The sequence below is a fragment of the Macaca nemestrina genome, chromosome 12 (genome assembly GCF_043159975.1).
Source record: "Macaca nemestrina isolate mMacNem1 chromosome 12, mMacNem.hap1, whole genome shotgun sequence".
Taxonomy (NCBI): domain Eukaryota; kingdom Metazoa; phylum Chordata; class Mammalia; order Primates; family Cercopithecidae; genus Macaca; species Macaca nemestrina.
Genome location: NC_092136.1, coordinates 103799145 through 103815121, shown reverse-complemented (window position 1 = coordinate 103815121; position 15977 = coordinate 103799145). Strand labels below are relative to the sequence as shown.

General features: G+C 37.2%; 1 long non-coding RNA gene across 1 annotated transcript; it reads right to left on the bottom strand.

Moving 5' to 3' along the window:
* Positions 1–4483: 4483 nt before the first annotated feature.
* LOC105493696 (uncharacterized) lies at positions 4484–15710 on the bottom strand. Its single transcript, XR_011611025.1, has 3 exons — positions 15611–15710; positions 14131–14260; positions 4484–4564 (listed from the first exon to the last, which is right to left on the bottom strand). It is a non-coding gene; the product is annotated as an uncharacterized lncRNA (long non-coding RNA).
* Positions 15711–15977: the final 267 nt, after the last annotated feature.

Below are 15977 nucleotides of genomic sequence, written 5' to 3'. Positions count from 1 at the left end.
TTTAAAGACAGTGTCAGTGTTACTGAATAACCTTTTGCCTCAAGTTCCAATAGGGCTCAGTACAACACTGGAAAGTGATATTTCCTTCTAATGTTTTATGTTTCAATATTCTTTCTGCATGTATATTCAGTAGAGGCTATAGGTAGTTTATCTCGGGTGAGGCTGAAATATAAAGAGAGTAAGAATGGAGACAGGGCAAATCTTGTGTCTTGTAGAATATATTGGACACTCCATGTTTTTCCTTTAATATGTTACAGTTCTCTAAAGCATCACAAAATGTAGCCTGTCATCATCTTAATCTCTATTACACAGAGCAAATGCCAAGCAGGCATGGCCACGCCCTCCCTGCACTGGTGGTTGAGATGCTGCAATGCAGCATATTAAAAAATATTGCTGACTTGTATGGCACCACTTTGCTTATGCTCTGAATGCTGGAAGTAAATGCTGACTATCTGGAGATGATAATAATGTGACTTTTGAATAAGCAAGGCACAAACAGCAATTATACAGTTAACACAAGCTATGACCGTCAAGCAATTGTTATACTTAGCACAATTGCTTGAACCATTAATTAGAGTACAGCATTTCCTCTTGAGATAATGCTGATTAAAATGTACATACACTCTTCTGGAAGATAACTTCAGGGTTGATGTGAAAACAGCAAAGACAGATTTCAAATTAATACCTTTGCAACAAAGGATATTTTTGTACAGAAGGGAATGCTTGTCTCCCTGCCCTATTGAGAGCTGAGTATCATAGAGTCATTTTGTGGTTGGCTGGGCAAGTTTTCCAGAAAGATAAAAGAGACGAAGAATGAAGACAGGAGTCAACTAAATTGTTAGTAGCTAACAAACACTTTTCTTTGGAGTTGACTTTCTCTTTAATCTTTTGTAATTGCAGATACATAATTCAATGTGCTTTTATAAAATATACATGCCATTTTCCCTGTAAACAGGTATGAGAGCTGACCTTAGCAATTAGCAAAATCCTCATACACACTGATTTAACTGACGCAGTGTGCATCCAGAAACCCCTGCAGCATGAGTTTGCTGGGCCTTTTGGGTCTTTAATACTCATTAAACATTACAACTAGCTAGGACTGACTGTCTTGAGGGGCCAATGGAGATGCCTTGCTGAGCTGCTCCCTGATGTAAAATGCAAAAAGTGAGTAAGCAGTCACAGTGCACCCTGCTTTCTTATAGTATAGTACCTCGCCCTTCAAACTGTCGTCTGAGGACCAGCAGCATCAACATCCCCATAGAGCTTGTTAGAACTGCAGACTCAGGGGCCCTACTCTAGATCTATTGCATCACAATTTGCATTTTAACTAGATCTCCATGTAATTATTATGCATACTATAGCTTAAGAAGTACTGGCCTAAGAACATTTGCTCACAAATCTGGGCGTAGAAAGCCATCCTTGTGACTGGAGGAAAATATCGAAAGAGTGACATGATGATCTGCAGCTGGAAACAAATGCAAAGCAGGTGTGAGCCATTAGAAACATAGCAGCCCTTCAGCTCAGCATGGAGTTTACAAGGCTGTATAGTTAATGGGTAAGTATACTTAGTAAATAGGAGACTTTGTTGTAGATAAAATCATTGTTAGGTATTTGGAAATTATGAGGAATAATATATATAATGCCCTAAGGGTGAGTAGGGGTGATTGCTGGAAGTCTCTTACAGATTGAGTAGGTAAGAAGAAGAAAGGAGAAGAAACCGTCTTCTGGTTTTTGTGTTGTGACTGCAGACTGTGCTGTGCAAGACTTGGTAAACTGATCCCTACTGCAGAGGATTTTATACAGAGCACGCTAGTCACTCACAGGTAGTGTCTTATTGAATGTTGAATTTCCACACTTTTGACTGCATGAATCAGTAAATACTTGGGTTTATTTTGCCACATAGAGGTCTACATTGGTTTAATACAAGTAAATAGCAATAATAACAACAGTTACTGCCATTAATGGAGTGTCTCCTTGATACCAGACACTGTCTCAGATGACTTGAATTGACTCTTTAAACCCACATGGCCCTGGTCCTGAAAGGTGGTATTGTTTATTTTTATAGATGAGGAAACTGAGACACAGGCACCACTACTTCAACCTTAGCCCCAGACTATTTTATTTGCCTTGAATAATATGCTAGTTCTCCTCTGTCAGAATGCCAGTCTTCTCTATCCATTGGTCTATAGTTGGTTGTAATTCATCTTTGTCACCTGTTCCCTGACACTGACCAATTACTCCCTATTCTCTGTTCTCCCAAATAAACTCTTTCCGTATCTCTACCGTATTGAAGCCAACTGCCCCTCTCTCCACACAGAATATTTCACTGATTGCCTTGCCCGCCCCTCAAAGGCCCACTTCTTCTCTGTGGAATGATGCAGTTGCTAAGAAGAGCTGTTAACGTCCTAACCTCAATTAATAAAAAAGACTTCCTTTTCTCCATGCTCACTCAAGTAAAAAGCTTCTCTCTGAACTCCTGCTGATTTTTCATCAGCAAAGGTGCACAGCCTTTTGGAAGTGAAATGATTACTAGTGAAGAAAAAGAAAGAAACACTTATTTTACAGTAAGTAGCAAATTGATCTCCATTAGGGCCAACCCTCTGGGGTGCTCTGGCCCTTCGCTTTATGTTCTGAGACAGATACATCCCTGAGAAAAATCTAGTCTCTTCTAATCCTGGAATAATTTAGGGAAGCAAGTCTTGAACTTCTTCCATCAAAGCCCAAGAAGTAACCATAAAAGATGTCTTAAGGGGTCTAGAAACACATCACCAAGGGGGTTGGATAAAAATGTGAAATTTGTTTAAAATCTGAAACGTTCACTTTTTAAAAGCATGCAAATTACAACTACCCTTCCACAATGTCTTTGTTTTACTGCAAAAATAATTTAAATGTCTTTCAGATTAAATTGTGAAAATATTTACCTCCAAATTTTGGCGTGAAGTTAAAACTCCTGGATAATGTGCTATGTTTATTTGGTAGCTTTTTGTGTCCTTGGCACACTGCTATGTATCTTCCTGAATAGCCAAATATTAGGATATTATAGTAGCCTGATGATTTTGCTGAATAATTGTTATGCCAAACAAGACAGTAATTCAAAGAAGGACAAGTGTCTGAACTCTTGTTCTTTCAGAAAGCTTAAGAATAGTAGTGAGTGTATCTGCTGCATGACTCCTGCAATCTCAGCATCTGTTTCCAGTTAGAGAGCCAGTGAGTAAATTGAATCAGGGTCACTGAAGCAGGTGTTCTTGGTGAACTGCAGAGCCTCCCAGTGACTCCTTATAATAGCTTCCTTCCCTGAATCTTTTGCAAAACATCAAATCACAAAGAGATCTTATTGTATCACTTAAATTTTTTTTCCTGTCTTATGCAGCGAAGAGGAAAGTCACTAAGTCAGCTTAGATATATGTATGTGTTCTATTCAAAAATCTTAAAATAAAAAATGAATGTATCCATGTGACCTTTTTTTTTTTTTTTTTTTTTGAGATGGAGTCTTGCTTTGTCACCCAGGCTGGAGTGCAGTGGCATGATCTCTGCTCACTGCAACCTCCGCGTCCCGGTTTCAAGTGATTCTCCTGCCTCAGCTTCCTGAGTAGCCTGCCACCACGCATGGTTAATTTTGTATCTTTAGTAGAAACGGGTTTTCACCATGTAACCAGGCTGGTCTCGAATTTCCAGCCTTCAGTGATCTGCCTGCCTTGGCCTCCCGAAGAGCTGGGATTACAGGCATGAGCCACCGCACCTGGCCCCATGTGACTTTAATACTTTACTGCATATCTTCCTCGGCAAATAACTAAATCCTGCCATGTAGGAGGGAGTTTGGAAATAGTGCTTAGGAACCACCCACTATCTCATTTGTGAAGTACATTGTCACTTGTTGGTGGGGGGGGCGGGCAGGCAATGACATCAACAGCATCAACAGACTTATCTAGTTATGTCTTTGAGCCTTGGATCCTTGTGATGGTTTTGCTTGATAAAGCTCTCTTTTCTTATAAAAGACTTTGCCATAAAAATGTCTTTGGCTTAAGGCACTTAAATAATGCAAGCTTCAAAATTAGTGAACAGATTATGAAAAATGTCTGAACAGTAATTTGGAAGGCAATTTGCACATATATTTCTATCTGGAAGAATAATAGTTTGTAAACGAAATACATCTTAGGCCATAATTATAAGTGTCAGAACATGAAAGCATTGGTGAATTGGAGAAACAGAAATTAAAAATAAAACTTAAAAAAAATAAGTCAGAATATCTTAATGGTACAAAATAAATGAGACAATAGAAACATAGACATTTCCCTGATTCAAAATGTAGTTCTTTGTTCTGGAGATTTTTTTCATTATTGTAAAAACTAGCTATATTTAATCACTTTAATTGTTGTTATGAGAATACTTTTCTTCATTTATTTTAAACATATCCTACTAAAAAGACAGTATATATAAAAACACATGTACAATTTAGAACTTAACATTAAAATGAACACTTACGTATTTTCCAACTAGCAAAAGGAAAATAACTTTAATGGTGATCTTGATGTATTTGTGTCCAGATGCCTTCTTCTCCCTTTGCCTGGGGTAACAATCATTGCATATTTTGTGTTTATCAATTCCTTCCTTTAAAACTGCTTATCCATATGTGTATTTATGCCTAAACAATAGATGGTTTTATTTTGCATGTTTTGAGCTTTATTATATTTGTTTGTAGTCACCATGGACGTAACCTTTTTTTCCACTCAAAATTAGCCTTCTAAGAATCATCCATGTTGGTGGGTATAGCTGTGTGATATTCCATCATGTGATACTGCAAGTTATAACTCCAATTATATATCTGTTTTCCAATCAATGAACATTTACATTGATACTAATTTTCACTATTATGCACAGTCTGGCAAGGAAGACTCATATATGACTCCTGGTACATGGGTACAGGATTTCTATAGGCTATATACCTAATAGTGGAATTGTTGAGTCTTAGAGTATTCAAATGTTCAGCCTTACATATTATCATGAAACTGTTCTCCAGAGAGGCTTTCCAATTTACTCTTCCACCAGAAATGTGTTCCTATTGATCTACATCTTCTCTAGAACATCTTATTTTAGATAATTTAATTTTTTCATTGGTATGAAATGGTATCTCACTGTCTTAACGCATTTCTCTGGTTAATAATGAGATTGGTCATAAATTCATACATTCATTGTGAAATGTCTAGGTATTTTATTGCCCATTTCATCTATTGGGATGGCTATCTTCTAACTGATTTTATATAGTTCTAGTGGTTGTTTATGCATTCCAAGGCCAGTTCTTTATTAATGATATGTGCGGCATTATGGTTCATGTTTTTACTCTCTTGCTATACTGTGATGAACACGAGCTTTTAATTTTCATGAAGTTGACTTATCAATCTTTATGAATTATGTTTTAGATGTTTATTTAGAAACCCCTCTCTACAAACATTAATATTTTCTTTTAAAAGTTTTGAAGTTTTGACTTTTACATTTAAATTATTAATCAAATTAGAATTATCTTCCATATATGTGTGAGTCCTCAATTCTTGCTCCATTAAACAATGTATCCTTCCTTGCATCAGTATCTTCTCACCTTAATTGCTATTGGATTATAATAACTCTTGATATTCGGTGTGCCAAATTCCCCAACATATTAATGCTTTTGGATATTCTATTCTCGGCCCTTTGTTTTTCCATGTGAAACTCAGAATCATCAAGTTTATTTAAAATTCTACTAGGAGTTTGATCAAAATTTTCCATAACTATCAATATCTTCTCAGTTTGACATTGTTAAGGCTGAGTTTTCTTATCCATGAATGTGAAATATCTATATTTTATCTGCAAAATAAAGATTAAAAAGAAATATCTTTATTATTGTTTAGTGTTTTTATCAAAAGTTCATAATTTTTTGTCTAGAGGTATCAGACATCTTTTTTTTAGATGTATTCTAGGATACTTTTTAGTTTTGTTGCTTTTGTAAGTGTTGTCATGTTGTGTGTTCCTGAGAACTTCCTCAAGCTTGATGACCCACTAGAAGGACTCTTAGGACTTAGAAGTGGTTATATTGATGTTTAGGGTTTATTAAAACAAAAAGACACAGATCACAATAAACAGAGACAAGGCACATAGGGTGAAGTTCAGGAGAAACAAGGCACAAGGCTTCAGGTATTCCCCTCCCAGGAGTAAATATGCTAACTGAAGCACAAAAAAAGAGAAAAGGTAAATGCAAAAAAGAGCATAAAACACATACAAGACATAGTTTTTAAAATGTGTAACATGCTTGTAATTGAAGTCTCAGAAAGAATGGAGACAAAGAATAGGGGAAGAAGGAATATTTGAAGAGATAATAACCAAAAATTTTCTAAAACTAACCCACAAAATCAAGAAATTCTGAAGAAACTAGTAAAGATATATGCAAAATAAATCCCATTTTGGCTCATCGTGAACTGCTGAAAGCCCAGGACAAGGACAAATTATTTAAAGCACCCAGAAAAAAACAGCATTGCTTTCATAGTAGCAATGAAAGACTAATAACTGAATTTTCCACACAAATAATGGAAGCTGGAAGATATAAAGATCATAAAGATATATTCTATTCCTGGAATTGATGTGCCTTGGTCATAATGTCTTTTTTAAAATACAACATTGTAATCAGTTTCTAAATAGTTTAGGATTTTTGCATCTAATTGTTCGGAAATTTCCCCCCTTTTTACACTCTTGTCTGCCTTAGCTATTGAGGCTAAAAATGACTGCTTTAAAAGAGTTAAGGAAAGTTTCCTCTTTGTTATACTTAGGAAAAAGTTTGTATACAATTAAAATTTGCTGATAACATTTGTATATTTTCTTATACAACTATTTGTATTTGGTGTTCTACTTATAAGAAGGCTTTTAAAATATTGATTTGTCTTCTTTAGTAGTTGTAGGGCACTGAAGTTTTCTGGGACTGTAACTGCAGCCCACATAACTTACGTTCTCAGTATCATTTAGTTCTAAGTATTTTTTGTATTTTCCCTTATAATGTATTCTTTCATCTAGGAGGTATTTAGAAGTTCGCTTTTAAACTGTCAAATGTATGAAATTGTCTTAGTTTTCATTTTATTACCAATAGCTACATTATTTTCCTTCTTGTGAGACAAGGTAGTCTTTGGTACTTTTTGAAATAGTTAAAGACTTTTTGGCCTAGTATGTGATAAATTTGTGAAAATGTTCCTTGCATGTCAAAAAGAATTATCCAGAATTATCCAATAATTGGATAAATGTTCTTCATATGTTTAATAGGACATTCATGTTCATTGTGTTTACAATTTCTGTAACATTGCTAGTTTTGATCTGCTTTTTGTGTCAATACCTGAGATAGGTGTGTTTAAATTTCTTACTATAATGGTAGATTTGTTACACTTTCATTGTAGCCTATCAATTTTTGCTTTATACATTCTGAATAAATGTTAATATGTGCCCATATAAGCTTAAACATTATAATTACTTTATCTTCCTGGAAAATTGTAATTTTCATCAGTAGGTGCTCACCTGCTTTTTTTCTGGTAACTATTTTGACCTTAAAGTCTATGACCAGCAAGACCAGCTTTCTTTAGCTTAGAGTTTCAAGTTGTCTTCATTTATTTTGTGCTGCTATAACAGGATAGGATGGATAATTTTTTATCCAGAATGGATAATTTTTTTAACAATTATTTTAGATTCAGTAGTATATGTGCAGGTATATTACATAGGTAAATTGTGTGACACAGGGGTTTGCTATATACATTATTTCATCACCCATTTAATAAGCATAGTACCTGATAACTAGTTTCTTTACCTCTTCTCTCCTCCCACCAAACATCCTCAAGCAGGCCCAGGTGTCTGTTGTTCCCTTCTTTGTGTCCATGTGGACTGAATGTTTAGCTCTCACTTATAACTCAGAACATGCAGTATTTTATTTTCTCTTCCTCTGTTAGTTCACATAGAATAATGGCCTCCAGATCCATCCATGCAGCTGCAAAGGACATGATCTCATTCTTTTTCTCTGCCTGTGTAGTATTCCATGGTGTACATGTACCACATTTTCTGTATCCAGTCTACAATTGACGGGCATTTAGGTTGATTCCATGTCTTTGCTATTATGAGTAGTGCTGTGATTAACATATACATATATGTGTCCTCATGGTATTGACAGAATGATTTATATTCCTTTGGGTGTATACCCAATAATGGCATTTCTGGGTGGAAGAGTAATTCTGTTTTAAGCTCTCTGAAAAACTGCTGCCCTACTTTCCACAGTGGCTGAACTAGTTTATATTCCCACCATCAGTATATAAGCATTTCTTTTTCTGTTTTTTTTTTAATTTTTAATAATAACCATTCTGACTAGTGTGAGATTGTATCTCATTTTGGTTTTGATTTCCATTTCTGTGATTAATGATGTTGAACATTTTTATATGCTTATTGGGCATGTATATATCTTCTTTTGAAAATGTTTGTTCATGTTCTTTGCCCACTTTTTTTTTTAACTTTAAATATTTTATTTCAACTTCACTCACTTTTATTTCTTAGAATGGGGATATATACATTATTCACCAATAAATGCTAATACTTTAAATTTACAATTACTCTATTTGTAGAAACCTGAAGATCATTCCAATTAAATGAAAAAAAAAATTGTACCAAAAAGTATGTTTGCGCTTACAATTCAAAATACATTCAAATTCACATTCTTACAGCAGCCAAAACCTTTAACCCAAAATTCAGAACTGCAGTCCCACAAGTGAACAAAATAGTGTTTTAATTTGATTATCATGATTGTTAACACTGAAAAAAAAATATGGTGATTCCTAAAACTAGACAGGTTAGCAATTGGTATGACTTTCCCTTCTGGGCACTCAAAGCTTTGCCCTTGATTATTATTTTTATTTCATCTTTTCAAACACAGACAATTGCTCCAACTTGAAAGTTTCAGTGGAATTTTTCATTGAATATTGCTAATGCTTGCTAAGATTTAAGAACTCCCAATGAGGAGAATCAGAAAATGAGGCATGACTAAATTAAAATCATCCTAAAAGACTTACTACATAGTGGTATCTGGTATTCAGTATCAATAGTATTTCTGAATTACATGATACGTTTTTCAAAAACATGGCACCTCATCAAATATCTGGTAAACACTTTGCAATCACAGTAAGGGTTGGGAGACCAAGTTCCAAAGACAATTATGTGATTCACTTAAAGGTAACATTGCAAGACCAGTCTCAGGCATGATGAAGATTAGAAATGCAGTCTGCTGTTTTTCAATGGGATTGTTTGTTTTTGTTTCTTCAATTGTTTAAGTTCCTCATAGATGCTGGATATTAGACCTTTGTAGAATATACAATTTGCCAGTATTTTCTTCCATTCTGTATGTTGTCTGTTTACTCTGTTGATAGTTTCCTTTGCTTGCTGAAGCTTTTTAGTTTAATTAGGTCCTATTTGTCAATTTTTGGTTTTGTTGCAATTTGTTTTGGCATCTTTGTCATGAAACCTTTGCCAGGACCTCTATCCAGAATGGTATCTCCTGGATTATCTTCCAGGGTTTATATAGTTTTGAGTTTTACATTTAAGTCTTTAATCCATCTTGAGTTGATTTTTATACATGGTGTAAGAAAGGGGTCCAGTTTTAATCTCTGCAAATGGCTAGGCAGTAATCCCAGTACCATCTGTTGAATAGAGAGTCTGATATGGTTAGGCTTTGTGTCCCCACCTAAATCTCATTTTGAATTGTAATCCCCACAATCCCCACGTGTCAAGGGAGAGACCTGGTGGGAAGTGCTTAGCTCATGGGGGTGCTGTCCCCCATGCTGTGCTAATGATAGCAAGTGAATTCTCATGAGATCTGATGGTTTTATAAGTGTCTGACAATTCCTCCTTCACACACTCGCTCTCTTGCCTGCTGCCATGTAAGACGTGCCTCTTCTCTTTCCACCATGATTGTAAGTTTCCTGATACCTCCCCAGCCATGAGGAACTGTGAGTCAATTAAACCTACCTTTTTAATAAATTACACAGTCTCAGGTGTATCTTTATATCAGTGTGAAAATGGACAAATACTGAGTCTTTTCTCCATTACTTGTTTTGTCAACTTTGTTGAACATCAGATGGTTGTGACATTATTTGTGGATCTATGAAGGTCGGGGTGTGGCATTATTTGTGGACTCTCTATTCTATTTCATTGGTCTATGTGTTTGTTTTTGTACCAGTACCATGCTATTTTTGTTACTGTACCCCTGTGGCATAGTTTGAAGTTGGGTAATGTGATGCCTCCTGCTTTGTTCTTTTTGGTTAGGATTGCCTTGGCTATTCAGGCTCTTTTTTGGTTCCACATGAATTTTAAGAGTTTTTTTTCTATTTCTGTGAAGAGTATCATTGGTAGTTTGATAGGAAGAGCATCATATCTACGAATTTCTTTGGGCAGCATGGCCATTTTAACAATATTGATTCTTCCTATCCTCATGAGCATGGAATGTTTTTCCATTTGTTGGTGTCATCTCTGATTTCTTTGAGAAGTGATTTGCAATTCTCGTAATAGAGATCCTTTTGCCTCCTGCTTAGCTGTATTCCTAGGTATTTTATTTTATTTGTGACTACTGTGAATGGGATTGTGTTCTTGATTTGGCTCTCAACTTGGATGTTGTTGGTGTATTGAAATGCTACTGATTTTTGTATATTGATTTTGTATCCTGAAACTTTACTGAAGTTGTTTATCAGATTACAGAGTTTTTGGCAGAGACCGTGGAGTTTTTTAGGTATAAAATCATATTTTCTGCAAACAGGAATAGTTTCACTTCATCTCTTCCTATTTTGATGCCTTTATTATTTCTTCTCTTGCCTGAAGTTGTTTATCAGATCAAGGAACTTTTGGGCAGAGACCACAGGGTTTTCTAGATGACTCATACTGTCTGCAAACAGGGATAGTTTGACTTCCTCTCTTTCTATTTGGATGCCTTTTAAAATTTCTTCTCTTGCCTGATTGCCAGGACTTCTAGTACTGTGGTGAATAGGAGTGGTGAGAAAGGCATCTTTGTTTTGTTCAGGTTCTCAAGGGAAATGCTTCCAGCTTTTGTTTACTCAGTATCGTGTTGTCTGTGGGTTTGTGACAGATGGATCTTATTATTTTGAGGTATGTTACTAGGATGCCTACTTTGTTCAGGTTTTTTTTTTTTTAACATGAAGGGATTTTGAATATTATCAAAAGCCTTTTATGCATCTATTGAGATGATCCAGTGTGTTTTGCTTTAGTTCTGTTTAGATGATGAATCACATGTATTAATTTATGTATGTTGAACCAACCTTGCATCTCAGGGATAAAGCCTACTTGTTGATTATAGTACATTAGCTGCTGAATTCTGTTTGCCAGTATTTTATCATGGATTTTTGCCTCCATCTTCATCAGAAATATTGGCCTGAAGTTTCCGCCAGGTTTGGGTATCAGGATGATGCTGACCTCATAGAATGAGGTCAGGACCAATCCCTCCTCAATTTTTTGGAATAGCCTCTGTAGGAATGGTACCAGCTCTTCTTTACACATGGGGTAGAATTTGGCTATGAATACATCTGGTCCTGGGCTTTTTCTTGTTGGTAGGCTTTTTAAATATCTAATTCAATTTTAAAACTCATTATTGGTCTGTTTAGGGTTCCATTTTTTCCTAATTCAATATTGAGAGGTTGTATGTTTCCAGGAATCTATCCATTTCTTTTAGGATTTCTAGTTTGTGTGCATAGAGGTGTTCATAGTAGTCTATGGATTTTTGTTTCTTTGTTTTTGTTTGTATTTCTGTGGGGTTATTGGTCATGTCCCATTTGTCATTTCTGATTGTGTTTATTTGGATATTCACTGTTTTTTTCTTTATTAGTCTTAGCAGTGGTCTATCACTGTTACCTATTCTTTCAAAGAACCAACTCCTGGATTTGTTGATGTTTTGTATGTTTCTTTTGTTGTTGTTGTTTGTTTGTTTTTGTTTTTTTTTTCATCTCAATTTCATTCAGTTCAGCTCTGCTTTGGGTTATTTCTTGTCTTCTGCTAACTTTGGGGTTGGTTTGCTTTTGTTTATTTTTCTTTAGTTACTCTAGGTATAATGTTAGGTTGTTAAGTTGAGATTTTTCTAAATTTTTGATGTGGGCTTTTAGTCTTATAAACTTTCCTCTTAACATTGCTTTAGCTGTGCTGAGAGAATCTGGTATGTTTTAGCTTTGTTCTTTTTTGTTTCAAAGACTTCTTGACTTTTGCCTTAATGTTATCGTTTACCCAAATGTCATTCAGAAGCATGTTGTTTAATTTTCATGTAATTGTATGGTTTTGAGCAATCTTCTTAGTATTGATTTCTATTTTTGGGGGGGCTGTGGTCCAGGCATGTAGTTGGTATAACTATGGTTTTTGTGAACGTGCTGAGGATTATTTTATAACCAATTGTGTGGTTAATTTTAGAGTGTGTGCCATGTGCAGATGAGAAGAATGTATATTCTGTTGTTTTGTGGTGGAGAGTGCTATAGATATCTGTTAGGCTCAGTTGGTCAAGTGTTGAGGTTAGATCCTGAATATCTTGTCAGTTTTCTACTTTGACGATCTTTCTAATACATTCAGTAAGATGTTAAAGTCTCCCACTATTATTCTGTGGCCATCTAAGTCTCTGTGCAAGTCCTTGAAAACTTGCTTTATGAATCTCCGTGCTTCTCTTTTGGGTGCGTGTATATTAAGGATAGTTAGGTCTCCTTGTTGAATTGACCTCTTTACCATTATGAAACGCTATTCTTTCTTTTTTTTTTTTAATTACTGTTGGTTTAAAGTCTGTTTTGTTTGAAATTAGAATAGCAACTCCTGCTTTTTTCTGTTTTCTATTTCTTTGGTAGATTTTTTTCCATCCCTTTACTTTGAGCATGTGGGTGTCATTGTATGTGAGATGATTCTCTTGAAGACAGCATCCAGTTGAGTCTTGCCTCTTTATCCAACTTGCCACCCTGTGCCTTTTAATCGGAGCATTTAGCCCATTTGCCTTCAAGGTTAATGTTGATATGTGCAAATTTGATCCTATCACCATGTCGTTAGCTGGTTCTTTAGCAGACTTAATTGTATGGTTGCTTTACAGTGCAATGGTCTATATACTTAAGTGTGTTTATGTGGTGGCTGGTAATGGTCTTTACTTTCCATATTTAGCATTCCCTTGGACCTTTTGTAAGGCAGGTCTGGTGGTAACAAATTCCCTTAGCATTTGCTTATCTGGAAAGAATCTTATTTCTTCTTTGCTTATAAAGTTTAGCTTAGATAGGTGTAAAATTCTTGGTTGGAATATTTTTTCTTAAAAAATGCTGAATATGGGTCCTTGATTTCTTCTGGCCTGTAGGATTTCTGCTGAAAAGTTTGCTGTTAGCAGATGGGATTCCCTTTTTAAGTGATGTGCCTCTTCTCTCTAGATGGCTTTAATATTTTTTTCTTTTATTTTGACCTTGGAGAGTCTGATGACTATGTCTTTTGGGGATGTTCAACTTGTATAGTATCTTGCAGACGTTCTCTGAATTTTCTGAACTTGAATGTGGGTCTCACTAGCGAGGTTGGGGACATTTTTGTGGACAAGATTCTCAAATATGTTTTCCAAGTTGTTGCTTTCTGTCCCTCTCTTTCAGGGATGCTGATGAGTCATAGATTTGGTCTCTTTACATAATCCCATGTTTCTCAGAGGTTTTTTTTATTCTTCTTTCTTTTTTTTCTTTTTTTTTTTTTTTTTGTCTTACTGAATTATTTTGGAAAACTCGTCTTTGAGCTCTGAGAGTCTTTCCTCAACTTGGTTGATTCTCCTATTGGTACTTGCAATTATATTATGAAATTCTTGAAGTGCATGTTTTAGCTCTATCAGATCAGTTTGGTTCTTTCTTAAAATAGCCATTTTATCTTTTATCTCCTATATCATTTTATTGTATTCCTTAGACTGGGTTTCAACTTTCTCCTTTATGTCTATGATCTTTATTTCTATTCATATTCTGAATTATATTTCTGTCATTTCAGCCATTTTAGCCTGGTTAAGAACCATTGCTGGGAAACTATCGCAGTGTTTGGAGGTAAGAAGACATTATGGCTTTTCAAGTTGCCAGAGTGCTTGCCCCAGTTCTTTCTCACCTGTATGTGCTGATGTTCCCTCAATCTTTGAAGTTACCATCCTTTGGATGAAGTTTCTTGCTTTTGTCTTCTTTGATACCCTTGGAAGTTTGATTGGGTAGAAGGTGGGCTTGGTCAGCTGAGTTGATTTCTGAAAGATTTTAGGAGACCAAAGCTCAGCTCAGCACTTCTGGTCTGCATTATTTAACACAGGGCCTGATACCAGGACCCTGGTTTTGTTCTCTTGTCCCTTGAGGTTGGGAACCAGCTGTGCTGGATGGGCCAAGATATTCCTGGTCCACTGGCTACAGCACTCTGATGGGTGGTACTGGCCAGAGTGCTTCGCTGGGGTGGTGGCGTCAGGATCCTTTGTTCACTTTTGCATGCCAGCAACCATGGCAGTGTGGCAGGGTGCACATATGTTGGCTGGGGTGGGGTACCAGTGGAAACAGAGCTGTGGCATTCCTGAACATTCTCATGCCAGCACTGGGGCACAGTTAGGGGCAGGTTTGCTGTTGTCTGTGCTTGCACTCACATTGGCAGTAGCAATGCAGTGGGGGGACTGGTGGGCACGGGGGTTACTGGCCTCCATGTACACATACACAGTGGTAGCAGCATGGGGTTGGGCAAGGTTGCTGGTGTTCATGTGTGTGTTTATAACAGTGGTGGTGTCATTGTAGGGGGAGCGGAGCCACTGGCATCTATGCACTTATTCACTCTGGTGGCAGTGGCTTCAGGGTATGGGGGCAAGGTTGCTGGCATCTGTCTGTGTGTTCATGCTGGTAATGGCAGTGTGGCTGAGTGCCTGTGTGCCAGAATAGGTGTTTGGGGTGGCAAGAGATTGAACTCACACCAGCAGAAGTGGCACAGCAACGTGATCATATACATACTCTCTGGCATAGGACAGAGGTGAGGCTCACCCACATGAAGGCATGCCAGCAAAGCAGTATGTGGTTGGCCATGGGTGAGTACATACCAGCAAAGCAGCATAGGAAAGATGGGGAGAGGGTGTGAGTGAGTCAGTGCATGTCAGCTGGGACCAATCTGCTGGAGCTCTCAGATGGTCAGGTGTGGTCTGCGGGTAAAGAAGTTATGATGAGGGCCCCTGTGAAGCACCCTGGTTGGGCATCTGAGGCTGTGCTGCCAGTGGGCATGGCCAGGTCTGGGGCCCTAAGAGAGGCCAGTGGACAGGGATATGCTCAGATTGGACTGGTCCCATCTCACAGCCAAGACCACCCTACTGTCTCCAAGTTCGGCAGTCCCCCAATATCTAAAGTTTCCTAGAGGAATCTGGAAGGCCTTGGGTGAAGGGTATCCCTGGCTGTGCCCCACTAGAGATATTCCTGTACCAAACCCATGCAGTCTTGGGTCCTGCTCCTCCTAGTTCTCTAAGCAACTCTTCCTGCCACCTTAAGTGTCCATAGGCGTTGTGGAGTTTTCTGTTACCCAGATTCCAGAGGTACGTGGTGAGATCAGGCCACTCCTCACCTGTCCACCTCACCTTTTCCCCAGGAGTTCCTGGGGGCCATTAACAAGTCCTGATGGTAGGTAGCCTGGTGCAGGGTTCTCAGCTTCCTCTCCCTTCAGCTCACATCTTCATCCTTCCTCCATTCATTTTCAATGTGGATAACTTATAATGAACAGAAATTTATTTGGCTCATGGTTCTGGAGGCTGGGAAGTCCAAGGGCATAGCAGTGGCATTGGTATCTTCTCAGCATCTAGTGAGGGCCTTCTTACTGTATCATCTCACAGCAGAAGGCACAAGCTGGAAGGACAGGAATGCATGCAAGAGAGAGAGAGAAATGGGATCAAACTCCTTCTTTTATCAAGAACTCTTTCCTGTAATAACTAACCTACTTACACGTTA